General features: G+C 37.4%; 1 protein-coding gene across 6 annotated transcripts in view; it reads left to right on the top strand.

Annotated features, from left to right (window-relative positions):
- The window catches only part of ZNF148 (zinc finger protein 148), a 113,703-nt gene that overhangs the window by 6,629 nt on the left and 81,522 nt on the right, over nucleotides 1-25,552 (top strand). Inside the window, exons 1-2 of one of the 6 annotated variants that reach the window (XM_045812659.2) lie at nucleotides 6,881-6,992; nucleotides 16,627-16,701. The exons of 3 other annotated variants lie outside the window; for them this stretch is intronic. The gene's annotated coding sequence lies outside the window, so the exon portion shown is untranslated. Of the gene's footprint in view, nucleotides 1-6,839; nucleotides 6,993-16,626; nucleotides 16,702-25,552 lie in introns of those variants that run through there. 2 more of the 6 variants (XM_045812657.2, XM_045812660.2) reach the window with 2 other exon arrangements.

Genomic DNA, 25,552 nt, shown 5'->3' on the forward strand with positions numbered 1-25,552 from the left:
AGCTAGTATATGCATATTTGAATGTTTGTATATATGTATAAAACAAAAAGCTCCAATAACCATATCCCTTACCATGTTGGATGCACTCATATGTTTTCCATTCTGTTCTGTTTGGCAAAAAAAGATGGCTGTCACTCATAAACTGATTTCATGACTAACTAAATAATCTATCACAACTTGTAGTTTGAAACACAGAGTTCATGAATAGGGCACAATACGGTAAAAGGTAGGAAGAGTCAGTGGGGTTGGGTAGAAAATGGATGGCCTTGAAAGCTAAGCTAAATAGTTTGTGTTTGATACGATGTAGTGTTGTGCTTTAGTAAGCAAACAGAAGCTGGGTTTTAGTCTTAGCTCTTCTGTTTTACCTGTGCTATGATTATGGAGAGAATTACTTCCTTTCTGCGACTCCATTTTCTCATCAAGAAACTAATAATTATTGGGACGCCTGGGTGGCTCAGTCGGTTAAGCGTCTGCCTTCAGCTCAGGTCATGATCCTGGGGTCCTGGGATCGAGTCCCTCATTGGGCTCCTGGCTCACCAGGGAGGGGAGGATGACTGGAAATTTAGAGCTGTGCTAAGATTCAGAGGCAGCAACTGAAACTGGAATACATGTTGGGGTGGTTTAGTGGGGTACATTAGGGTAAGTAGTTGCAGTTTCTTACATATAGTAGGTCGTCAATTATTTGTTGAATGATTAAATATGTAAACTGAGGAATGAATGGCAAGTGGAGACAGTAATGGATAGGTTTGAGAAGGAGGGGTGAGATTAGAGGGTGCCTTTAAGGGACTGCAAACATTTCTTCAGGGAATATTTTTGTATACTTACTGTGAGCAACTGTTCCATGGTAGGCAGTGTGAAGGATACATGTTTATATATGACACAGTTCATTTTCTTTAGGAGTTTATCCAGGGACAAAAATGTGTACACATCTGTCTATGACAGAAGTACTATGGCAGATTCGACTTTGTAGAGAAGTTGGTGTGTGGCTTAGGCTTTGAAGGATGAATAGGATTATAGTAGAAGATGCTGAGGGTTGGTATTCCAAAAAGAGGGAGTATGATATGAGTGACAGAAAAGTTCTAGATGTGTTTAGGGTTTATGTTATGAATGGAGGAAAATAAGGCTGTAAAGTAGAGGAAGCATCTAAAAATCTAGACTAAAGGGGTTTTTAAAAATTTATTTATTGCAATATTACTTTATGTACATAAAGTGCTCAAATCTTAAGGTTACAGGTCAGTGAATTTTTGTAGGTAGACATTTATGTAACTACATCCAGTTCAACATTTCCAGCACGCCAAAAGGCTCCCTCATTTGTCACCTTCAAGTTGATGTCCCGTTCAACAAAAAGTAATTACAGTGACCCTTGAACAACATGGGTTTGAATTGCACAGATCCACTTACAAGTGGAATTTTTTTTGATAATTACGTTATAGTACTGTGTTCTTTATGATTTTCTTTCTTTCTTTTTTTTTTTTTTTAAGATTTTATTTATTTATTTGACAGAGACAGCCAGCGAGAGAGGGAACACAAGCAGGGGGAGTGGGAGAGGAAGAAGCAGGCTTCCCAGTGGAGCAGGGAGCCCGATGTGGGGCTCGATCCCAGGACTCTGGGATCAGGCCCTGAGCCGAAGGCAGATGCTTAACCACTGAGCCACCCAGGCGCCCCTCTCTTTATGATTTTCTTAACATTTTCTTTTCTCTAGCTTACTTTATTGTAAGAATGCAGTATATATTACATGTAACGTACAGAATATGTGTTAATCTACAGTTTGTTATTGGTAAGGCTTCTGGTCAACAGTAGGCTATTGGTAAAGTTTTTGGGAGTCAAAAGTTATGCCTGGATTTTCGACCACTGCGGGGAGAGGTTGGCTCCGCAGCCTTTGCCTTGTACAAGGGTCAGCTGATCTCTATCACAACAGAGTAGTTTTATGTTTTTGAATTTCTTATTAGTGGAATCATACATCTGTGTCTGGTTTCTTATGCTCAACATATGTCTGTGAGATTCATCCATGATGTGTATAGCAGTTCATTCTTTTTCATTTCTCCATGGGATTCCATTATGAACGTATCACAGTGTATGTGTTTATTTCACGATTCTTGGACTGTTGGCTAGTTTCTATTTTTTGGAAGTCTAAGGACTTTCAACTTGACTCAGTATGCAGTGGGGAACCATTGATGAGTTTTTGAGTGGGGAAATGAGGTGATTTAAGAATACGTATGTGGTACCTGTTTTTGTTACGTTTTGTTTTTGCAATGATGAGAACCTAGTGACTAGGAGACAAGGCAGAAGGCTATGACAACAGTGTGAAGTATTGAGAGCCTAAGTTGCAGTGGTGGGAGTGGGAATAAAAGAAATGAGATAAATAGAAGAAAAAATTGAAGGGATGGGAAAAGACTTTTGGGAAACTGGAGGAAAAGAAAAAAAGAAAAGGGAAACTCTGGGGCTTTTCTTGGGTAACTTGAGAATGGTAGTGCCATTAATAAAAATTATTGGATCAGTTAGCAGAACTATTTTGGTGGGGAAGAATGATTACTTTGGTTTTAAGACACATGACCAGTGTGTGGGGCACCGGTGGAAGTAGGCAAGGGGAATTATTTAGCTAGAGTTAGAAATACTGGATTCAGCTGAGGAAGGAGGTCTAATAGAGATTTGGGGATATGTACCTAGAATTGATAATTGAAGCTACTAATTCTGGATTTGGTAGGGTGCTAATGGCAATGGAATTATTTGGACTGATAATTGAGGTATTAATTGAAGCAATGATTGAAGAATATAGGTAACAAGAAATCATTATATATTCTAGTTCCTAAGGAATAAATTAGATTGTAGCAGACGGGGATGGTTTAAAGATTATTTTTGGGAGCTGAGGGTAGATATCCATATGAGGAATGAAGATGTAGAAGCAGTGTTAAGGGATGAGATGCCAAAGGGGAGAGAATTAGAGAAGGAACTGGGAAAATACCCACTATGTGGGCTAAGAAGAGGACAGTACTTGTTGGAGATAGAAGCAGCAACTAGAGAGACCACGGTAGAATCCTGTGGTACAGTGACATAAACCAAAGAGGTAGTTCAGGTGTCATTGCCAAAGAGGGGATGAGGACTTGGGTGGTGGGTCATATGGTTTGGTACATAAAATTGTTTTTTGGTTTTCAGGAGAGCAGTTCAGAGACCACAGTGCAGGGGGGTAAAGGGCTGAGTGGGTTGGGAGAATATGGAAACATTGAATGTAGGAATTGTATTAAGAAGTTTATTTTAAGAAGGAGGAACAGCTCTTTTTCCAAAACTGGAGGCAAGAAGTAACAGATGGGTGAAGATACAGCATTTTAGAAGCTATGAGGAGGATTTGATTACAGGTGGAGAAGGTGTGATTTGAAGGAATTTTATGGAGTTTTTGACGGGCTTAAACATTTAAATATGAAAATGACTTGGATTAGTCAATGAGATAGAGAATTGCATTTAGAGTAAATCAGTTGTGGAAGACTTCATAGCTTTCTGGTGGTACTTAACACCAAGTGTGTGGGTGTGAAGAAAACAGATGGTGAAGATTGTCTGTCATTTGGAAGGTGCATAGTGAATATAAGGAAGGTCGTGATATTCCGGAGAGGGCGATATTAAATGGCTGATGGACAGGTTTAAATTGTGTGGGGGGACTAGGGAAGCCAAGAGGAGGTGAAGAGCAGGTGTAGAACTATAAAATAAAGTAGTTGTGGTTTAAAAAAAAAAAAAAGGTCTCTGAAGTTATAATCCTGGTGGTACAGCACTTCCAATTGATGACCTGTTTTCATTATATATGTGTGGGTGGCTGAAGTGCAGGTGAAGGTTTTAGGAGTTGAGGAAGGTCAGGGTGTAGAAAGTACTTCAGCGTTATTGTTGAAGTTACCGAGAATAATGGCTGAATGTGGCACAAAGTAGAATTGAAGTCTTTGGAAAGGAAGAGGGGAGGGTATTCTGGAACTTTGTAGATGTTGCAGGTGGAATGGTTTAAGTGAGTGATGTAAACTGCAAAGAGATTTTTTTGGTAATAGTAGTGGCCCTTTGGAGCAAGGAGCAGTTGGTCCTTTTAGCAAGCTGAAGGAGTAGGAGAATGGATAGCTAAGTCATGAGAGAAATAGGTTGTCCAGGAAAGCTAGATGAAATTATGAAATTTCATAGATAAGATGAATGGGTGGTCATAGCAATCCAGGCAAGAGATGATAGTATCTGACTTGTGTGCGGATGGAGATAAACAGATTTGTAACATTTACCGGTTCTTTAAATTTCTTTATAAATTATACTTGCAAAATCCTAGCCATTCATATGCAAGGAAAAAAAAGATGAGGTAGAGGTATACTAATATGAAAGGCAAAAGACATTAGGTAGTTTGTTGACAGTAGAACATGGATAAGCTGATAGAAGATAGTAAAAGGGTAGAACAGAAATGAATGAGGAGGTTGGGGTTGACCTGAATAGGAATAAAAGTAAGAAGAGGAGGAGAATTAAGTAACTTGTAGCAGAGAAAATAATGGGGAAAACAATGCTGTCTAGGAAATAACTAATGCCAGGAGCCTATTCCTTCTCTGTGCACATAAGGATAGTCCTTGCCACTCATGATGTTATAAAGATATGGTGCATCATACATTATTTTAAAAAATAGCATAATAGAGATACTGAAATCTTTTGACCTCTACATGAGTTCCTCAAAACCACATCAGTGTGTGGTGATAATTTGTATACATAAAGAAAAAAAACTGGTGATAATTTGTATACATTAAGAGGTTCAGGTAAAAAGTGGGAAGAATGGGGTGGATGGTAGGAAGGGGATGTCCTAAGGAATCTAAAATGGCCTCTGTAGTTTTTTCTTTTCTTTTTTTATCTATAACGACTTTTATCTTATGTATTTCTTAGTGGTCTTAGGAGGCTGGTTGCTGTGTTTTCTCATTTCACTTAATAACTATATAGAGGTAAATCCCAGATGCACAGTTCTAAATATGCTTTCCTGCCTTGGTTGTAGTTAACATTTATTGAACATGTCTAAAGGAGCTGTATTGCCAATTCCAAAAACACTATTTGTTTTGTTTTGATTTGTTTCTAAATCTCAGTGCGTGAAACCTTCCTCATCTTCCGTTGATGCTATTTAAGATCTAGACCAGGCCCCTTATTCTTTGGCTTTGGCTTTGCTCTCAAGCTTTTGCTCGTCTAGTTCTGCAGTCGTATTCATTTTTGTCAGTCTTTGTTGTCTATCAACTTTTCCCTTGTACTATCAAAGGCTCGACTCTCAGTGCTTACCTGACTGTGGTTTTGAGATTCTCCATCAGTGCCTTGCTGTGGTCCTGGCAGCTGACATTTTAAACCATTACTGGCCCAATGCCGTGTTCTTCAAACCCTTTGTATTTTCATTATATCCCTTACATGATTAACTCAGGCTTTCACCCTCCGAACAAAGAATACTTTCTGATCCTCCCTGTTTTTGATGTTATCCATGTTTCAGAGAGAGCATATTTATTGGCAGTGAGAAAAATACGATAAGACACAAAATACATATTATTGGTGTTCCTCCCAAGTGTAGCTTTACTTCCAGAATCTAGCCCCAGGTCATTTGTCACTCCCCCCCTCCCTTCTACATTTAGTCAGTCACAAAATTTAATAATGGACCTGTGGAGACCCAGAGCTTTGAAAAGCCTAAGAGGGCCCAGGGAGGTCACTTTGCCCATCTCACATCTTTGCTGTAACCTGCCTGATTCGGTCTAGAGTTGTTTCCAGGACCTGCCTCTGACATAAGCATGGCCTATTTGAGTGGGTTGTGTGGGTTAGACGAACGATGGATCTTAAGGAAGCTGTTGGACATAATTGTCGTGGAAATGGAGAGAGAATGTTTTAATGGTAATTATATTAATTTAACAGATAAGTGACTTCACAGGATAGGGGTTGGATGCCTGAAAATCTTGGTTGGCATCAAGGAGTTTTCCTTTTAAATTTGAGAAGAGCCAGTATCCGGGGGATTAGACTGAAATACAAACCTTGATGTTTTGTAGGGTCTTATATATGTGCGTACACACCTGCATAGACACCTGCATGTGTAGCTACATTTAATGATAGACACGATGTGTTAATTTGGTTAGGTTCTATAACTGGAGTCTTTAGGGAAATGGGCGTGGTAGTCTTGAGTTAAGAGTGATTCCAGTGAATTGGTAGAGAATGTTTGGAAAGATCATTGTCGAGTTATTGGGTGTATGCTTGGGAAATGGATTTTTTAGTGACTGTGGTGGCTTCTCGAATCGGTTCGCAAAATTTGAGGGCGGTTTGCGGCAAATTTGTATGTTAAGTTGGAGAGTGTTAGTTTGGAGGGATAGAGGGAACACACAAAATGCGGTTTTAGAAAGTTGTGAGTTGATTTGGTGGGAGCTGATACAAATTATAAAAGTTAAATGTGGGGACGTTTTGAATAGGTAAGTGGGAGATGTAAGGAATTTATGAGGAAGCTTGGATTTTTTTTACTTTACTAGAAAGTAAATTTCAAGAGTAAAATTGGAGAGATGGTTTAGGGAAGATTATGTTTTGGGGGAAATACAGCTCTCTGGGTAAAAACAGGAAGGTAAGGGAAAACTAAAACGAGTAAGTTAAGGTGTGGAGAATCAGAGTAAGTGGAAGGGTTAAGGAAGAGGTTACTGAAAAATTTTTTATCGTGAGGAGCGTTGTGTTGGATACTACTTTGGATTAGGGGTTCAGTAAGGGAGGGGGCTTAAACGTCACTTGGTTTATAGGGGTGGGGATAATCAGAGTTAGAGTTCCATTTCTTGAGAAGCCACGGCAGTCGCGAGCCTGGGCCGGCTCGGACGGCCGCACAGGAGGGTTTCTGCCGGCGCTCCGCCGGGCGGTGGGCGGAGCAGCGGCGCGGGGCTGCGCGCTGGTGGGCCCAGAGCCGCCGCCGTCGCCGCCCCCCGCGAGACAGGCCGAGCACAGCCGGGCGGGCGGCGCGGCGCTCCGCGCACCCGGGCCTCTCCGAGGGCGCTTCAGTAAGTGAGCAGGCCGCGCGGGCCGTGCGGTGGGGGCCGGGAGGAGGGGCTTTCCCGAGCGCCCCCAGCGGACCTCCGCACGCGGCTCGCACGGCTTCCTTTTGTTGTGTGTGTACGTGTGTGAGTGTGCGCGCGCGTGCGTGAGTGCGCCCTTGTGCAGGGAGGCGGCGGCGGAGCGCCGAGAAGCCGGGGTTTGCCTGCCGGGCCACCTCCGCGGGTGGCGGGGCCTCCCAGCACCCGTCTTCCGGGTCGGGGGCCGTGGCGCAGGCAGGGCCCCTGCTCCCAGCGAGATGGCACACTTTGTGAGTGGCTTGTCGGCGGCCAATAAGTGTCTGCCTGTCAGCGGGCACCGCCGAATGTTAGTTGACAATCCCCCCCCCTTCCCTCCTAGTCCTGCTTTTTTCAAATGTTCTATTGGACCGGGTTTTGTTTACCGTCTTACGGTGTGCCATAAGGTCAGACGGGTAATTGGTCTACTAGACAAATAGTTTTTTACTTGGTATCAAGAGCAAAAAATGTACGTCAGGATCCGTATATTGGTTGCGCTAGTAAAACCTGCGTGTTTAGTGGTGAAGAACTGTCCTAAGGCCTCTCCGTAATTAGGCTATGGGGCAAACTTTTGCTCTCCAGACGTTGTGGAGCACTTTTTACGGTGTCAGGAAAGAACTCCTTGTGGACCAGACTAAAAGCTAGATAGAGTTAGGAAATGCAAAAGTTAAAGTCCTTCCGAAGAACTTGAATTAAAAACAGCTTTTTTTTTTGTTTTGTTTTACGTAATTATGATTGTGTAGTTTGCACGTAGAGTTTTGCAAAATTGGGCATGGCGTGATTTAAAAACATTTCTTATTAATTTTATAGGGGGTAAAGGCACCACGCAGTTTTGAAATTTCAACTATGTTAAATGTTGCTATAAATAAAATCCTATTCAGATTTTTAGATTTAATATATCTAAAAATACGTTTGCAGTTGTCCTTTGGGTGCAGGAGGAAGTCCTGGGTTTCTCGTGCTTGTTTCTGGGCAGATTTTCAGTATTGTCAGCATGATACGGGTGTAGAACCTTAACCTGAGTGAATAATTTGCTTGAGATTACCAGTCTGTTTTGCAACTGGGAATAGACTCTGGGTCTCTTATTCCCAGTCTGGTGACCTATCCAAGAATAGACTAAGGAAACTGGGTATTTCTCTGTTTGGTGGAAAATATGGCTGAGTTGATTTTGTAGTGAGTATTAAACAGCCAAAAAGTGAATGTGTGAACGTTTAATTTTCTGTTGCAACACTTAAATGTAGTTTCTCCACATGGTCTTTGGCCTTTCTTTGACTACATAAGGGACTTTAGGATATTCCTCTGTTAACTTTTCATGGCATTTGTAGCACATTTACACTTGATTAAAAGAGATAGATGCTTATTGTAATTAACTCTGTATTTCATGCGGGTATTCTCCATGGCTAGAGAATAGCAGATAACTTGAGAATGTTCATTTAGCCTTCCCACAAATGCTAGGGAGAAGAGGAATTATATTAACTTCATTGATCTCTGATTTAAAAACTTTTGGCTTTTTTTATTGAAAACGTTTGAAAAGGCATGGATGCAATACCTGTGGATTTTCTCCTCATCTTTATGTACTGTTATTCTCACTATTATTACATTAGCTACACACAACAGTATTTGGTTAACATGGGTTTTGATAGGCTTTTAGGAAAGAGTACCTTTTCTTTTCTCATACTGCATGAGTTGCATTTGAACTTTTTTGTTCATTCCTTAACCTTTCTTACGCCTCTCCTCCTATATCACAAAAACAGTCTGTCTTCTTCCTCCTTCCCATTTCCAGAGAACCTGGACATTTTAAATTTAATACAATAGTTCACCACCAGGGGTGACTTTGGCAATGTCTGGAGACATTTGGTTGCCATGCTGGGGGATTCTCTTGGTATGTAGTGGGTAGATGCTGAACGTCTTGCAGTGTGCATGGTAGCCCTACAACAAAGAGTTATCCAGTGCAGACTGTCAGCAATGTTGATGTTGAGAAATCCTGAGCTCATACAGTGAGAGTAACATCCTTCCAAATAATTTAAATCTATAGAAGTTATTTATAATGTGAGTGAAATCTCTGTCACATTGTTATGAATCTTTTTCCAGAGTTGTCATTAGAATGGTCATGGTTCAAAAGTTATGAAGCATATTTTAGGTCATCAGTACATGGGATTTTGGAGCTGCAAGATTAACAAATTTAACTCTTTTAGTATGTAGATTAGGAAATGGAATTTCAGAGAGATTGTGATTTACCCAAGTTCTCACCCATAATGCAGAGCTCAGGTCTCTTGTTTCTACTATAATTTACTTAATTAAAATTAATTTTACTACCGAGGGAAACAGTATTGATCATTTTTGCTTGGCATACAAATACATTTAAATAATTGAATTAAAAAATAATTGCATGGTGAAAATCTCAGTATTTAGTGAATTACTGTTACTTTTTCAGATTCCCATGTGTTTGTTGAATTCATCAGCATGGTTTTGTAACTGTTGTAAATTTGGCAGCAAAAAAAAATTTTGCTTTTTTCAAAAGTGTTTGAAAAATTTTAAAAAGACCACATACAATTTCAAAACAAAACAATTCAGAGTTAATTATGATACATTAGGTTTGCAAATGCAAACCCAGTTGAAATTGTTAAAACATCTTTGGGTGTCTTGAATTGTGTGAATGAAGATCAATCACTGAAACGGTGAGTTATTGTGCTAATTGTAAATCTATTCTAGCAAGATCCTTTTGTTTAATTGTAGAAAAAGATGCTGGAACTTTCAGGTGAAATGTAATTGGGTGAAATATAAATTGGGTATTTAGATGAAATGTTTTCAAATTAAGCAGTGTATTGTCAGAGAAAGAAGTATCAGTGGGGTTCTTTTTATGTTTAAAAATTTTTTCGGTAGTGTTACTTTTTTTAAATGAGTAAAACAAGAGGACAGAGGATTGTATGAGCAAAGATTTCTTTAAAAATGGTTTTAAATAAGAAATTTATAGAAAAAAATTTAAAACCCATATTAACGAAAAGAAAAAATCAACTGGAGAAGCTGCTATTAATATTTTGATGTATGGTCTTCTTATATTTTCATTAACTTTTTATTTTTTAAGATTTTTGTTTATTTATTTGACAGAGAACACAAGCAGGGGGAGTTGCAGGCAGAGGGAGAGGGAGAAGCAGCCTCCCCACCAAGCATGGAGCCCTATGTGATGTGGGGCTCGATCCCGGGATCCTGGGATGATGACCCCAGCTGAAGGCAGACACTTAACTGACTGAGCCACCCAGGCGCCCCTTATTAACTTTTTTATCATGGAAAAATTTAAATAAAATATAATATTATGAATCTCCTTATCACTATGATCTAGCTTCAGCAATTAGCAGTTAATGGCCATTCTTGTTTCATCTGTATGTCTACCCTGTTTCTCCCCTTTATTATTTGTTAAAAAACTTTGTTTTGAAATAATTATAGACTCACAGGAAGTTGCAAAATTAGTACATAGTCCTGTGTATCCTTTACCAGCTTCCCCCGTGGTGACAAATTTTATAAAGCTCTAGTAAGACATCAAAACCAGGAAATTGACCTTGGTACATTACTCTTAACTAAACTGCCAGATTTAGTCACTAAACTGCCAGATTTATTCACTCTGTGCCATTCGTTTAACCTGAATTCATTTGTGTGTGTGTATGGTTCATTGCAGTTTTCTCCCATATATTAGTTCATATAACTACCACCACAGTGAAAATACAGAATTGGTCCCTCACCACAAAGAAAACCCCTCCTGCTATGCCTTTATGTTTGCATCCCACGGCAAGAGCCCTCCCTGTCTCATCCTAGTCTTATTTTCTGTCTCTGTAGTTTTGTCATTTCAAGAATGATATATTAGTACATACTTCGTTGCATCAAAACTCATTTGGTGAAGGACTTTGGGTCCTATTCACTATTTTGCTATTAAAGAAAGTGATTATGAACATTCACATACAGGATTTTGTATACAGTTGTGTACAAAGATAAATGCCCAAGAGTGAGCTTTTTAGTTATATGGCAAGGGCAAGTTTAATTTTATAAGAACATTCCAGACTGTTTTTCCAGAGTGGCTGTTTCATTTTACATTCTCTTCAGCCGTGTGTGAGAGAGCTACTTGTTCTGCATGCTTGCCAACATTTGTTGTTCTTATTTTTTATTTTAGCTATTCTAATAGGTATACAGTGATACCTTATTGTAGCTTTAATGGCTAATGATATTGAACATCTTCATATGTACTTACTTGCTGTCTGTTCATGCCTTTTTCTCATTTTCTAATCAAAATATATGTATTCTTTTTACTGTTAAGTTTTGAGAGTTCTTTATATATTCCAGATATAAGACTTTGTCAGATACATGGTTTGCAAACATTTTCTCAGTCTGCAGCTTATCTTTTCATCTTCTTCACAAGTCCTTTCACAGGGGAAATGTTTTTAATTTTGATGAAGTCTGGTTTCTTTCTTTTTTTTTTTAAGATTTTATTTATTTATTTGATAGAGTGGGTGCATGCGCGCACACACACTAGCAGGAGGAGCAGCAGAGGGAGAAGCAGGCTCCCTGCTGAGCAAGGAGCCCGATGTGGGGCTCAGTCCCAGGACCCTGGGATCATGACCTGAGCCGAAGGCAGATGCTTAACTTGACTGATCCACCCAAGCATCCTGAAGTCTGGTTTCTTTTATGGATCATGTTTTTGGTTCCAAGTCTAGGAACCCTTTTCTTTAGGTCCTGAAGGATGTCTCCTGTGTTTTTGTCTAAAGTTCTGTATTTTATGTTTACATTAAAGTCACGATCCATTTTGAGTTAATTGTTTATAAAGTTGTGAGGTTTAGATCAAGACTTTTTTTTTTTTTTTACCTATGGATGTCCAGTTGTTCCAGCACTATTTGTTGAAAAGACTATCTTTTCTTCCATTGAATTATCTGTTGGGCATATTTGTGTTGGTCTGGTTTTGGGTTCTCTCTTGCATTGATCTATGTGTCTGTCCCTCTGTTAGTACCACAGTGTCTTGATTAATGTAACTGTAGTTTTTTAGTATATGCTAGGGTTTTTTGTATATAAGATCATGTCATCTATAAATAGAGGTGCAGTTTACTGCTTCCTTTCCATCGTGAATGCTTTTTATTTAATTTTCTTCCTAATTTTCCTTGTTAGGATGTCTAGGACATTGTTGAATCAAAGAAGCGAGGGTAGGGACGCCTGGGTGGCTGAGTCGGTTAAATGTCTGCCTTCGGCTCAGGTGATGATCCCAGGGTCCTGGGATTGAGTCTTGCATTGGGCTCCTTGCTCAGTGGGGAGCCTGCTTCTTCTTCTGCCTTCTCTGCTTGCTGCACCCCCTGCTTGTGCTCTCTCTCTCTCTCTGACAAATAAATAAATAAAATCTTTAAAAAAAGAAGTGAGAGTAGAAGCTTTGTTGTATTTCTGGTTGTAGGGGGAAAGCATTCAGTATTTCACCATTAAGTATAATGTTGTTAGATTTTTTTTGTAGATGGCCTTTATCAGGTTGAGGAAATTTTCTTCTATTCCTAATGTCTTGGAAATTTTTATTGCTAAGGGGTTGGATTTTGTCACTTGCTTTTCTTCATCTGCTGAGATGATTTACCAAAAAAATGAAGATTTTGCCCTCTATTCTGTTGATAGGGTGTATTATTTATATTACTTGATTTTTCAGGTGTTAAACCAATTTTGGTTTTCTTTTTTTTTTTTTTTTAAGAGAGAGAGAAAAAGAGTGAAAAAGTGTGAAGGGTGGGGAGGAGGACCAGAGAGAGAGGGAGAGAGGGAGAGAGAGAATCTTAAGCAGACTCTGCACCCAGTGTGGGGCGGATCCAGTTCCCATGACCCGAGATCATGACCTGAGCTGAAACCAAGAGTTGGATGCTCAGCTGACTAGAGCCACCCAGGTTGCCCAGTGAAAGCCTCTTAAATTCTTATCTTGGTGACTTTTGTCTTCTTTTTTATTGGTTAGTCATGTTAGAGACTTAAATTTTGCTTCATTGATTTTCTCCATTTTCCTGTTTCAGTTGCATTCATTTCTGTTCTTTATTATTTCCATCCTACTGCTTGCTTTGGGTTTATGTTTTTCTTTTTTTTCTTTTTTTTTTTTTTTTGAGTTTCTTGAAGTAGGTAATTAGGTTATTGATTTGAGATTTTCATTTCTAATGTAAGCATTTTAGTGCTGTAAAATTCCTTCTAACTACTGCTTTAGCTGCATCTCACAGATTTTGATGTGTTTTTATTTTCATTCATTTTTATGTATCTGTGTATGTTAAATTTTTCTTTGAGATTTCCTCTATGACCCATGGACTGTTGAAGTGTCCATCCCCCCCACCCCCCCGCCATGTGTTATGAGGTTTTCCTGTTGTCATTCTAGTCATTTCTAGTTTAGGTCCATTATGGTCGCAGAATGCACTCTATTATTTTAATGGTTTTAAATTTGTTGAGGTGTGTTTTGTGGCTCAGGATATGGTCTGTCTTAGTGAATGTTCCACGGGTGCTTGAAAAGTTCCATGGGTATTCTGCTGTCATTGGGTGGAGTATTCTGTATACAGTTGACATTTGAACCACGCGGGTTTGAATTGCACTTGTCTACTTATATGTGAATTTTTTACAATACTGTAAATGTGTTTTCCTTATGTTTTCTCTAACATTTTCTTTTATCTAATTTTATGTAAGAATGCAGTATATAACACATGTAATATACAAAATGTGTGTTGATGGATTGTTTATATTAAATCGGTAGGGCTTCTGGTCAAGTAGGCTTTAGTAGTGAAGTTTTGGGGGAGTCAAAAGTTACACATGGATTTTTGACTATGTGAGGGTTTGTTCAAGGATCAACTGTATTATCAGTTAGATTCTGTTGATTGTGTTAATATAGCTACTGTGCTTTTCTAAAAAATAGAAAAAAGATATTGTTAGCTTTTTCATTCCTTTATTTTCAATATATGTTACCAGATTTCTTGTTAGCAGCATATAGTTGGGCCATTTAAAAAAATCTGCTCTGCCAGTCTGTCTTTTGATTAGTTTATTTAGGCTATCTGTATTTAAGGTAATTATTGCTATGTCACCACTCAGGTCTGTTTTTTGTTTTTTTTTTTTCCCTTGTATTCTCCTTGTTTCCTTTTTTCCTGGTTTTTGGTTTTTGCTTCTCTTTTCTTGCCTTCCTCCAGATTACTGGAAGATTCTTTAGGACCCCATCTTTTAAAATGTGCAGAAGATCTATTTATAATGTTTTTGAGTGTGTCTTGGTGTAGTTTTTGTAGTGGTTGTTATAGTTATTTTACAGTATGCATATGTGATTTATAATAATAGTCTGCTGGTATCAACATTTTACAACTTTGAAGTGTGTAAACTTCACTTCTATTTTACCTTTTACCTTCTCAACTTTTATTTTTTTAATTTTTTAAATGGTTTTATTTATTTGTTTATTAGATAGAAAGGCAGAGAGAGGGGAGAAGCAGGCTCCTCACTGAGCAGGGAGCCCGATGTGGGGCTTGATCCCAGGACCCCAGGATCATGACCTGAGCTGAAGGTAGATGCTTAACTGGCTGAGCCACCCAGGCAACCCACCTTCTCAACTTTTAAACATAATTGTCTTGGGTATGAAATGGTGTTGTCATTTTCATTTCTTTCTTTCTTTTTTTTTTTTTTAAAGATTTTTATTTATTAATTTGACAGAGAGAGACAGCCAGTGAGAGAGGGAACACAAGCAGGGGTAGTGGGAGAGGAAGAAGCAGGCTCCCAGTAGGGGAACCTGATGTGGGGCTCGATCCCATAACACCGGGATCATGCCCTGAGCTGAAGGCAGACGCTTAACGACTGAGCCACCCAGGCGCCCCTGTCATTTTCATTTCAAACATCAAGTCTGATTTATAAAATTGATGACAGAAAAGATAATCTGTTGTGTATACCTATATTTCTTCCTGTGGTTTGGGATGTTTTCTTCAGCCAGTCTTTATAAGTATGGCTGCTGGTGACAAGTTTTTTTAGTTTTTCTTCTTTGGGGAATGCTTTTTAAAAATAGCCTCTTTGTTTCATGCTGTGGTCTGAATGTATTTCCCTAAAATTAATATGCTGAAATCCTATGGGAGTTGGGACCTTTGGGAGGTGATGAGGTCATGAGGGAGGAGCCCTCATGAATGGAATTGGTGCTGTTATAAAAGTAGCCAGAGAGGAGCTCCCTTGCCCTTTTCTGTCCTGTGAGGATACAAAGAGAAGTCTATTACCTGGAAGAGAGTCCTCACCCAACCATACTGACATCCTGATCTTGGACTTCTAGCCTCCAGAACTGTGAGAGATAAATTTCTGTTGTGTATAAGCCACCCATTCTGTAGCATTTTATTGTAGCAGTTTAAATGGATTATTAAACGGATGTTTAATAAATTCCTGAAGAATAGTTTCACTGGATATAGAATTCTTGGTTGGCAGTTCTTTAGTATTCAAAAAATACTGTTGCCATTTTTCTTGGACTCTGATTTCAGATGAGAGATCCGGTGTCCTTTGAATTGTTGTTCCTTTATAAGTAATATGTTGTTTCTGTGTGCTGCCTTCCCAGTTTTTTCTTTGTTTTTAATTTTGAACATTTAATTATGGTGTATCTTGGTGTAAATTTTGTTTGTGTTTATCCTGTCTTGGCTTTGCTCAGTTATTTGGATCTTTAAGTTTGTATTTGCTACACTTGATCAGTTTTCAGCCATCATTTCTTCAAATACTCTTTCAGCACCTCTCCTTTCTTTCTGTGACTCCAGTGATATGAACGTTGGGTCTTTTGTTATTGGCCTACAGTTGCCCAAGACTTAATTTTTTTTCTGTTGTCTCTCTGTTGTTCACTTTGGGTGAGTTCTGTTTTTCTGTCCTCAAGTTTGATGATTCTCTTCCCTATCATCTCCATGTTTATATTGAGTTTATCCAGTGAGTTCAGATTTTTCTGTTATTGTATTTTTTAGCTCTATAATTTTCTTCTGCTTCTTTTTAAATAAATTCTGTGTCTTTGCTGAGATTTTCCATTTTTTCACTTGTTTTGGGAAAATTTGTAATTGATTGCTGAAACATTTTTATTACGGTTTTTAAAAGTCCTTGTCAAATAATTCCAGTGTCTGATTCATCTCCGCATTGGCCTTAGTTGCTGATCTTTTCTCACTCATGTTGTGACTTCTTGAGTCTTTTCTATTTTATCTATTAGTTAGGAGGTTCTGGGCCCTATTTATATTTTTATTTTAGCAGGCAGACCCTATTTAGGTTTAGTGTACGGATTTTGGCCCACTTTTGTAGGCTGTGTTTCCATTGGCAGTTTAATTTTCAGAGCCTTTGTGGTCACTTTAATTTATATGATGCTGTTGGGCTCCCACTAAGTCCTTGCTGGTGCTGCCTGAAGGGGCAAAAGGGTTTTCCAAAACCATGCTGGGCTTCCGGGTATCTCTAGATGGGAGGAGAGGATTGTGGTAGGATCCTCATCCCACTGTTCATCCAATGCCTGTCTCCACTCTTCCCTGTCCCCCTGTCCCCCTGTCTCTGGGTGAGAGAGGAGAGGCTTGGCCCAACTGAGCTGCCTGCTCTGGTTGGGTTCCTCAGTTTTGCCTACTTGTCTCTGTATCTCTAGGTGGAAAACAGTCTCAGACCAAGTGGATAAGGAAGAATTTCTTCCCCTGGTGTTTGTTGTTGGCTGGGCTTTCAGGTAGGTCCCCCCCTTATATTGTAGAGGGATTCCAGTTTAATTTGGGGTAAGAATGTGACTGTCTGATCTGCCTTCTGTTGCTAAGTTGGTGGTTGGGAAATGTCAGTTTGGGTTGCCTTTTTCTGTTGGGTGTGGGGACTAAAAACACCCTTCTGCTCTTTTGTTTCTTGTCCTCTGGTCCCAAACTGGTTTATTGCCTTATTACCATTTTCAGAGTTTTCCTCTGGTTGTCTCTTTTATTATTTCCATAGTTTATAATTGTGCTTAGTGAGGAGGGGCAGGGGAAAACAGATCTGAGCCATCTTGTCTAGACAGGGAGTTCAAGCCTTAATTTTTGTGAACCTGCATGATCTCCAGTCAGGTTTATATCAGCTTTGAAAATAATCATATATGGATATGTTATAAATGCTTTCTTTGGTTATAAATCAGAATATCAGACGCCTAAGTTTTTGGGAAGTCAGTCCTAACCAGTTCAAGAGGGTGCCAGGGAATAGATCATGCTATTTTACTAGCATCTGTCACATAAACAGAATTTTGTTATGTAGTTAATTAAAATGAGGTTATAAATTCTGAGTATTTTCTTCAAAGATATGTTTGTTTAATAAATTATTTGCACTTAAGATGTTTAATAATTCCAGTAGTACATTATAGTATTTTATATTAAAATTTTTCAAAACAATACTGAAAATCTTGTATTATGCTGCCAATGTAATGTTTCTAATTCATAGACTGAAAAGAGCAGATAAAATGTCCTGTCCTGCCTTTACATTTCGTAGTTTTCTAATTGAGAATAAATTGGCCCAAATAAGAAAACATCCATTCTACATTAGTAGGAGCTCATGTTTCTAAATGATGGGTTGACTTGCTAAATCGAATTCTCCTATTTAGAAAAACAGTCTCACAAACATACTTCATGAATTGTTCAAACTTAATATAGTTACTGCAGTTATGTTCGCTGGACTCCTGTGCATCCAGTCTTTGAGGTATTCTCTGAATGACTGTGATGGCAAATCTCAGTTTCCTAATCAGATTAAAAGCCATTTGTTTTATGTGTGGGCATACCTCTACATTGTGCTGGTGTCTAGTGTAACTCTGGGCATGCATTCTAGACAGAGGAGATAAGAATGATTGTGGTATTAAGTAAGATGAAACTTGTCAAAAGATGAACTGGCTGTTTGTGGACCATTTGTATGTTTTTAAATGGGAGTTGTTAATTATATCTCACATGAGAAGTAATAATTCCAGTTTCATCTTATCTTTGACTTTTAATAATATTTTAACATGTTTTTGTTCACAGAGAATTGACACTTTAAAAAATCAAATGTAAATAAGCTTTAATTTTTAAATGGGTATTATTTTTTAGGGTTTCCTTAGTTATTAGAATGGGATCATTTTTATGTTAACAAAAATCAGGTGAATTTAATTTTCTCTGTTTACATGGTAACTATCATAGATAGCATTTTAATGTAAAATTTTATGTTCATTGATGTAGTTCAAATATATATATGTATATATGTACATACATATAATTTTTTTTGACTCCCAGGACATTGTTAAGAGTAACACTAAATATATTTTTAACTTGGAAGGACTTGTGCACTTAACCCCTAGAACCTCAAAGATAAACAATAATACCTGCCTAGGTAATTAGAGGGGGTCAGGTGAAATGGGACAAGTGAAAGCAGTTTGTATACCATGAAGTACTTTATCAGGTTATGCTTGTATCATCTTTGAGATCATTTGATAATTGCTTGCGTGATCTTGATCATCATAGTATAAAATATGATTATTTACAAATTAATGTGTAATCAGTAAAAATTTATGTACAAGTGAAAGTAAAGCAGCTTTCCCTTGAGTTTATTGGCTTACTAATCTTTTTTTTGAGAGGGAGAGAACATGCCCGCACCCATGTGGGAGGTGGAGGGGCAGAGTGGGGGAGAGAGAGAATTGCAAGCCGGCTCCATGCCCTTCATGGAACCTGACACAGGGCTCGATCTCAGGATCCTGAGATCATGACCAGAGCCAAAACCAAGAGTTGGATACTTAACTGAGAGTGGCTTACCAGTCTTAAAAACGAATTTCTATTAGTAAATTTGGGGAAGGATTACACAGTTGCTTGATAGTTTTTTGTTTTTGTTTTTTAAAGATTTTATTTATTTATTTGACAGAGAGAGAGACAACCAGCGAGAGAGGGAACACAAGCAGGGGGCGTGGGAGAAGGAAGTGGGGCTCCATCCCAGGACCTTGGGTCACGCCCTGAGCTGAAGGCAGATGCTTAACGACTGAGCCACCCAGGCACCCCATATAGTTGCTTGATAGTTTGTCATAGTTTTGGGAAGGTGTCTGTCCTCAACAGGTAACTTAGGTTGAAAAGTTAGTTCTATCTCTTTAGCAGTCTAAGGAGTTTATAAAAACACTTGTGGTGGACAGTTGGTTTCTTGTTTGACAAATGTTTGTTGTTTAGGTGATTTGAAAAGGTGAAGGGCAGGTGAAAATTTTCAGTTTGTGGTTTTATTTCACTAACTTTGGTCAGTTTTCTTTTAAGAATTTGATTATTCCTTTGTAGGATTTTCATTTTCAACTAAGTAGATTAGCTACATTAATTGCAAAGTTTATAAGATTTTGGCCTGATTTTTGTTGAGAGTAGAAATGGAAAATGGTTCTAGGAAGACCTGGGCAGGGTAATTTCTGGGGTGGTTGGTTTGAATTTGTTGGGCGGTTGTTCCTGCTTGGGAAAAGATCTGGTCATGAAAAATATACTGTTAGACCGTCGATCACATACAATTCTAATAATTTTAATTTTTACGCAGCTAGTGTAAATTAAAGAACACATGTCTGCTTTGTTACTATGTAGAAATTCTAACCACATTCATAGAAATCTTTTGCCTGGAACAAGCCCCCCCCCCCCTTTTAAACAGTCAGAAAGCATCATTAAATCACAAAAGTAAGAACTAACGTAATACTAGAACTTGACTAACCTTAAAATGTGATCTACTTAAAATCTACTAAAGGACTTTAAAAGATGCTAAAGCATTTTTCATTTCAGTTTTTTATACCATATGTGATATTATATATTCTTTTATTGCTTTGGGCTTTTCTTGATTACATTTAAAGGGCAAGAGGTAGTAGCTGTTTTATTTGGTAGTGCTTATGGACATCAGTAGTTAAAATTTTGTAAGCATACACATTTCTGTGAAACTAAAAATGAGGTTTTAAAAGAGATAATTAACCAAGAACTATGGTTTTTCTCAATTACCTTTTCTAGAGTGGTTGTATTTGGAACTAACAGTAAGATACAGGATATAATGAAACACTTATGAAACAGCTACGTTTTGATTAGATTTTCTTATATTTTTATTGTCTTAGAAATTCATATTCTTGACAGTTTTTGTGGGGGTTTCTTCTCTTATCTGAATTTTGATCATTAATTCATAAAACCTCATCTTTTGCAATCTTCCTTTTCTAGGCAAAGATGACAGTTGAAACAATTTGGTAGGCTTAAATACAGTGAGCAAACAACGTACAGATATCCTTTGAAAATACTTGATGAGGTAGAAGTTGCCTACGTTTGTAGAACTAAACATTGAGCATGTGAGATATTTGAAAAAACTAAAGTTTCTTCTGATCTATTGTAAAGTGTTTGTGGTTTTTGTAGCTTTCCTAACACAGTAGTTTTGACATTTATTATTTATTAGCATTCTTTTAAAACAAAGAATGGGAATTAGGATTAAAATGTTCTTTACATTGCTAAGAATTATTTTCTATTTGATACAGTGTTTCATAAATCTTATAGTAAACTCATTAGTAGGTTGAATCTCTTTACTGTTAAGACCTTCAAGCTGTTTTAGGGAGATTTCCCAAGCTGAAGAGTAATTTGCCAAAACCTCACTAGGCTGGTTTTGATATCAGGTTCTGCTGTTTCATTAGGTTAATGTGACTTTTCTAGATGCTTCAGTTTTGTTATCTGTGATTCCGTAATTGAGATGGTGTTGTGTGGTGGTTAAGCTTCTGAAGTTTGATTTCTCTGTTGGAGTTAAGCTTTATATAATCATTTAAAAAATATTATATATGTACTGTGGGCAAGGCACTGTTTTAGGCATTTAAGATATATCATTGAACAAAACAAAATTCCTGCCCTTATGGAGCTTATAGTTGGGGGTAGAAAAAGGATAAACATCATAAACAAATAGATTCCATAGTATGTTGAGAGGTGGTAACTACTATGCAAAATGTGTAACAGATTAAAGGGGGATTGGGTGAGTGTATGTGGGGGCAGGCTACAATTTTAAATTGTATGGCAGGAAAAAGCCTCTTAAATAAGATGATGATTGAGCAAAGGCTTGAAGTAGGTAAAGGATTTACTTAGGAGTATCTTTGGGAGGAAGCGTACCAGGCCTAGAACAGCCAGTACAATAGGCCTGAAGGCAGGAGCATGCTAGAAGGTCTAGGGAGATAAGGAGGTCTGGCTAGTGAGGTTTGAGTCGAGGGAGCGAGGGGGAGAGTATGGAAGATGAGGTCTGAAAGGTGGTGGTGGTTGGTGGTGGTGAGGAGAGTGTAGCACAACAGATTGTGGAAGGCCTTGCAGACCATTGCAAGGACTTTGATTCTGTCACTTACTGGTTTTATCACCTTTAAGTTAATTATCCCTTCAGTTTTCTCTCTTGTAAAATGTGAGTAATAATAGTACCAATCTCATAAGTTTGTTATTTGGATTAACTGAGGTAATAACTGCAAAGGCCTAGGAATACTACTGAGCAAAGTCTGAAGCATGTATTCAGTGCATTTTTAAATGTGAAATCAACATTAAAAGATTACTTCTTTTTCATTTAGTAGCAAAGAAGAATTGATTGCTCTCTTCTTTTTAAAAAAGATTAAAAAATTTTTTTATTTATTTACTAATTTATGAATGGTGGGGAGGGGCAGAGTGAGATGGAGAGAGAAGAGATCCAAGCAACCTCCATGCTGAGTGCAGAGCCCAATATGGGGTTCACCACCCTGAGATCATGACCCGAGCTGAAATCAAGAGTTGGATGCTTAACCGACTGAGCCCCCCAGCAGCCCGTGATTGCTCTCTGCTTTGAATTTTTTCTGTAATAAATTGCTTCAACTTCTATTATAGCCCTTATCACATTATGTTATTATTACAAACATTATTTGTTATGTGTGTACTTACCATCTTTGCTAAATTATGAACTCCTGTGGGCAGAGGCCATGATATTTTATGCATGTCTAAGGAATCTTAGGTAGCATGTTGTACATGCATGTCAGATGATCAGAATGTTGACTCAGTTAATGACAAATGTTGGTTTAATGAATCAGCCCACCTGCTGGTGTGTGTGTGTGTGTGTGTGTGTGTCTGTGTCTGTGTCTGTGTCTGTGTGTATGTATGAATGAATAAATGAATGAATATTGCCAGTCTTTCAAAACCGAATAATGGAAGGACAATAGCTAGTGGTCCCTGCAAAATATTTCATTTTCTTTCTCTGCCATAGTTATTAAATCAGTAATAGTAGAAATCACCTTAATTTTTAAATAAGTGTGAGGGTTCATACTATGTAAAATTAGAAGTCTATATTTACAGTGTAGTATGGATCTATTAACATCTGCTGTCATTGACTGGTTAAAGATAAATATCTTGATTGATAGTAAAGTGTAATAGTCCTGCCTTAAAACATATTTTTAGTCTTAATTTCCCTGTTTATATCTGCATAAGTGGTATAATGAGGGAATATTTAGCCAGCAAAATCTTAAATCAGATTGCTAAGAAGGAATATTCACTAACTCCTGATGTGAGGGAGTGAAACAAGGAAAGAGGAAGATCAGAACTGACCTTTGGGTGGTTGTCCAAGTAACTTTATACCTCCTCTTTTTGTACTTAGAGGGTCTTAGTTTCCAGCTTGGTAGGTTCTTTTCTTCTCGTTGGGGGAGAGGAGTGGGAGAGGAAAAGGAAGGATAGAGACTTGGAAGGAGAAGTGAAATTGGTAGATGATGCTAAATGAATTTAGGGTTCCAGAGACAAGAGATTTTGTGGCAGGTGAGTTAGAGGAAATTATGTGTTTCCATGGTAGAGGAAAGGTTGTGATGGGAATGATATTCCAAAATTTCTCTTTATAGATTTAGATCTTGAGGTTATATTATTTTGTGCATGCGGGTGTGGGGGGGGGCGCATGTTTCCTTTTCCTTCTTGCTTTACTCTTTTATTTTTTGTTTCATTCTCTTTTAACATGTCTAGTTATGTTCTTTGATGTATGAGAGCCTTGATTTAGGGCTTTCACTAACAAGTGATGCAAGAAGATAAGTAAGTAGGCTTTTTGTGAAAATGTTTTTCAACAGAATATTAACATTTCGAAAACATTTGTCCAGTCTGTAGATTTTACCATATTCTGTGATGGCATATGTAATAATGTCTTGATTGTGAAGTAAATATACCCAATCAACTTTGAAGAAGACTCATAATGTAATACTATAATATATAATTTGAAGACATTTTTATTTCCTGTATATAGACTTTGCTGTGCTTTTTCTGTTCAACTTTACAATATTCCTATAGCTTTAGAAATTCTAAAAGTTGAACACAGTGAAGAACATAGATTAGTGAATAGCAGTATAGTGCAAATACAGTGTTGCTCTATTTGTTTTTAATAACGTCTACCACAATATTGTAGTTTTATGGCAAATACATATTCAAATATTGTTTTACATGATTGAGAAGGTGGCATATATGCTCTTCTGAATTCTTGGAAACAAAACTTTGAGGAAGGCAATGAAGAGCTTAGTAGAAATAAATTTTTTAAAAATAGAGTTTTTGGTTTGTAACTATTTTAGCAACAAAGCTGACTGAGGGACTAGAAAATGCTGTAGTGTTTGTGATCCCTTGATAAAATTATATAAATACAATTTTAAATTAATATATTGGTTATTTTCTAAAGATTTTAAGTTATTTAATTGTTTTGCTTTTCATTTATAGCTTTTACTGATTTGCATGACATTTATTGAACCCTAAAAATGTGTTAGGGCTGCTATATAAATGCTTTATTATTTCTGAATAAAAAATTATATTTGGCTAATTCTTTGTTTCTAATAAAATTTCAGCTTTCACTCTTCATTACCTCCACTTCATATGCCAGGAAAAAATATTATAGTTACATAAAAAATTGTATGTGCCCAATATCAATGCAGTATCAACACAGGGTATTAACTTTCTGTATTAGTTTCTGTTAAAAGGTTTATTATAGATCATTAAAAAATATGTATAGTCTATTTTAGCATTATTAAATACCTTTGCCTTGAAATTTTTAAATACTTTATGTTTCTGTATTTTTAAAAACTATATTAATGTAGTTAGACTTTTGAGCTGAGGGAAATGTTACTTTGGGGTTTCATCAGGAAATCATACTCTTTGAATAATGGAGATTTTAATGAAACACATTTTGTGTTTGCTTTCTTATTTTCTTATTTTTTATTTTTTTTAAGATTTTATTTATTTTAGAGAGAGAGAGAGTGTGCACAAGTGGGTGGGGAGGGGCAAAAGGAGAGGGAGAGAGAGAATCTCAAGCAGACTCCCCACTGAGTGCAGAGCCCGTTCCAGGGCTCAATCCCACGACCCTGAGATCATGACCTGAGTCAAAATCAAGAGTCAGATACTTAACCGTTTGAGCCGCCAAGCTGCCCCTACTTTCTTTGTTTATTTAAGATAATTCTGGGTTATTGCCCAGATTTTAAAGAAATCTTAATCCTCAAATAGAAATTAAATTAGAAAAAGTCCAATTAGTGTCTCGTCATTTTCTTGTGATATCATTTACTAGTAATTTTATTTAATCCAACAGTATCTACTATGGAGAGAATATTATTAGATTTAGCATATTTAGATATCACTATTTTACTTGACTTCAAGAACATGGCTAATCCTGGTTCTTTGGGAGGATATGCTGTATTTTTGTACTTTTATAAGATAGAGGGGAGGAATTGGGAACTTCAAAGTTGAGCCAAGTAATCTGGTGGGATGGACAATCGTCTGACATATTTTATAGAGGTAATCCAACACTGTTTTACTCAAGCTTTAATTTTAACCAGTGATTGATGCCCATGTGCTTGTGTGTGAACTGCACTGATGCACTGATCACAACTGTTGGATAGTACTTTGTATCTATTGGATGAGTCCTTTCCTTTTATACCCACTTACATGTAAGCATGAATTATATATATATATATATTGTATATATAGTATTGCTATATAGAGGTAATGAATATCTACACTGAAAGAGTTAATGCTGTTAGTCTTATAGGATGTAGATCATTATCTTTCCTCATTTAACTAAATTACTTGCATGTCTCTTTTGCACCCCAATTCCTTGTTTTAGGAAGATAGATGATTCTTTCCTTTCTTTTTGGCTTATGGTAGTACATATGTTAGGCCTATGCTTTCATCCTTCAGACAAGTGAAAGAAAATTAACAGTTTTCAGGGTATTTACTTATCTGTCAATGGCACATATTCTGATGTCAGTTGTTAATGATCGTAAAAATTCTAAAGTTTTTCATAAATTTTGTTTTGAGAATTCTTTAAAAATGAGGATGTGAAAATAATAGAGTGGCCATATTTTAAGATTTCCTTCTTTTCCCATATTTTCTGGTAATTGTCATGTTCAGCATTTCTCATTCCTTATCCAGGTTTATTGCAAGAGGATATACACTTAGGCAGAGAGTGGTGTTAAGAAAAAAAAAAAGGCTCTTCGCATTCCTATTCATGGTTGACATTTGTGTGTATGTGTGTATCCTGTCAGACATTTTCTATATATATGCAGACATTTATATGTATACCTGTATTTACATATTCTTTACACAAATGAGATC

The sequence above is a fragment of the Ursus americanus genome, chromosome 4, assembly GCF_024610735.1.
Source record: "Ursus americanus isolate L20-20 chromosome 4, mUrsAme1.1.p, whole genome shotgun sequence".
Taxonomy (NCBI): domain Eukaryota; kingdom Metazoa; phylum Chordata; class Mammalia; order Carnivora; family Ursidae; genus Ursus; species Ursus americanus.